Source organism: Alligator sinensis, unplaced genomic scaffold, assembly GCF_000455745.1.
Source record: "Alligator sinensis unplaced genomic scaffold, ASM45574v1 scaffold268_1, whole genome shotgun sequence".
NCBI classification, from domain to species: Eukaryota; Metazoa; Chordata; order Crocodylia; family Alligatoridae; genus Alligator; species Alligator sinensis.
Window position 1 is genome coordinate 3,731,990 of NW_005841853.1, and position 2,644 is coordinate 3,734,633.

The 2,644-nt window shown below is 45.8% G+C and overlaps 1 protein-coding gene across 3 annotated transcripts in view; it reads left to right on the forward strand.

The window, feature by feature from the left end:
• Positions 1 to 2,644, forward strand: part of PRKCQ (protein kinase C theta) — a 69,820-nt gene that overhangs the window by 31,165 nt on the left and 36,011 nt on the right. The window lies entirely within an intron of this gene.

Consider the following 2,644-nt stretch of genomic DNA (forward strand, 5'->3'; position numbering starts at 1 on the left):
GGGAGAAGCTGCTGGCACACAAGGAAGTAGAAACAATGGTGGCTGTCTCTTCCCCCCTCCTTCACTAATCGGCCAAGAGAGATGCCCACTGTGCAGCCCTGGTCTCCTCCACCGATCTGCTACATGAATGTCATCACTCTTGGCCAACCAGCATCAAGCGTCGGGGCTGCTGCTGGGATCCCCTAAGCCAGTCAGCATGGGGGGTAGGGCTGGTTGCAGAAAAATGCTAATTTTTGTGTTTTTTTTTAATCAGAGAATTTTTGGGGGGGGTGGGAGGGGGCATGATCATGGAAAACTAGGTGATCACCAAATGCTCTGAAGTTTAAGGAATGAGAAGCCTTTGCCTTGCTCTTCCAAGATGCTGAGCATCCACAGCCAGAGGTGGACCCAGGATTTTACAAAGGGGGAGTGTGGGAGCAGGAACCGGCACTGCAGGGGTGACTGCACTCCCCTGCTCCCCCTGCTGGGGTGGGTGGGTAGACCATGCTGCAGGTCTACCTACTTGTCTTATGTGTTTGAAGCTAGTTCGAAGCTATTACCACCTCCCTACTCCTCCATGCACAGCTCAGGATCTCTCCCCTCCCATTCTCCCTCTCCCCCACCCACCGCTGCCACTCTCCCTGGCTGCCCAAGGGTGGGGGGAGCTCCAGAGCAGTCTCTGCTTACACCTCTGGACCCTCCTGCTGCTGCACTGTCTTGGATCTGCCCCCGTCTATAGCTCCTGTTGACTTCTCTGGAAGCTGTAACCACCCACCACTTCTGATGGGCCACTCAGCATGGGGAACTTTGTTTGAATAAATGCAGGTGTCATTTTTTTAAGATCTGGCATTCTTCAAACGTACCTTTTTATTAGCAAGACAAATGCCCCGCAGCCGGGAATTCGAGGGACCCATAATTTTGTGTGTTTAAAAAAAAAAAAAAAAGAAAAGTCATTTGTTTTATGGGTTTTAAAGGGGCACTGTCAAGTTCAACTAGTTCAGAAAAACCGTTTCATAATTCCCATGCTGCTAGTCCTAGAGCTGTTAAATCCAACATAGTGTTCATTACTGAATTATCTTTTTACAAATTTTTCTGGGTTTGGGGGTTTTGTGGAAGGGGGGTTACATTTTACTGATTATGAACAATAAAAATAGACTTTCCAATTTAGCAAGTCACTTCTGTTTACTGTTCTTATTTACAATAAGGCCCTTCCTAGGTAAGGAGCCTTTATGTAAATGAAAAGCAAGCCCTTGGGCTTTTTTTGAAAGCGCAATACCGCAACCCAGAACACTGTTTTATCCTAAAATAGAAAGCATTTTCACTGTTATGTGAAACTCTCTCTTCTTGTTAGACTTCTCTTGTATAAAAGCTTCTTTGTGCAGGACTCCACACATGAAGCCACATTAGCCATGATATTTATTTATTTGATTTAACAAAGGCACAGAGTGGTTGGCAATAAAAGAGCAGAATAACTTATAAATAACATCTAAAAATGGAGAATGTGCAAGAGCACAAAACAACTTAAAAGGCAACTAGAATATCGACATAAAACAGCACCCCCCTAAACAATATCCCTGCCCAGTTTTCTTTGCTAAACTCTGGCCTAAATAGGAAGGTCTTGCACTACGTTGGAAAGATGTCCAGGTTCGGGGTCTGGCAGGCTTCGGGGGAGACCATTCCTGAGCTGAGCTGAGCTGAGGAACGACTGCTAGGAACATCCTTGCGCATGGTTTCGGGAGTTGTGTCGCTTTAACATACTTTATAGCAGCTTGAAGAGTGTTTTACATTATTAACATGGTCAAAAAGGGGGCGGCTGAGAGATGCAGGCATTTTAATGAGCTGTTTTTGCTCATTTAAAAAAAAAGGAGGGCCCAATGCAGTCACCAGCTGAAAAGCTTCACGTCACTTGCACAGGTTTGAAGGTTTTTTAAAACGCTAATCCTGACAAAGAGTGTTTGTACCCAAGAGCTTGCAACGAAGAATTTTTCCAACTATTTGAGATGGTCTAATAAAATATACCGGATTTACCTAAAGATCCTTGTCTGCCCTAATCCCACAGGGAAGCACTCAGCAGTCAAAATACTCCCGTAATTATTATATTAATGTAATCACACAAGCTGACTAATGACAAGTCAGAAATTTTGACTTAAATGCTTTAGAGAGAAAATGCTAAAATCAGAATTTTTGGTGGGAAAATACCTATTTTGTTGACTTTTTTATTTTCAGTTCCTTTTGGAAAAGCCATAGTGAACTATTGCAGGCTTTCAAGTTAGTTTGACTTTCAACTGTGTTTCTCTGTTGTGTCTCAATGCTAAATGGGAGCTGTGGCTCATGCCAACACGTCCTCCTGTGGACAACAGTGCCCTGTGTTCTCCTGTAACCAAGGGAGAGTCATGTGACTGCATTCATCACGGGTGAGTCATGTGACTGCAGCTGCTTCATCATGAGACAGTTACCGAGTTACCATGCTTCCGGCATCAAAAAAGAGGACACCTGTTGGGGGAAGTGGGGGCGGAGGGGTATATGACTGGGGGGGAGGGGGGCAGTGATATCTCTGTGCCGTGCTTCTGCCCCTCACTCCTAAGCCCCCAGCCCTGCTGGTGCCCTCACTCCCAGCCCACAGCCTCCTGCCCCCTGGTCTTCCCTGTGCCCCTCATTCCCGACC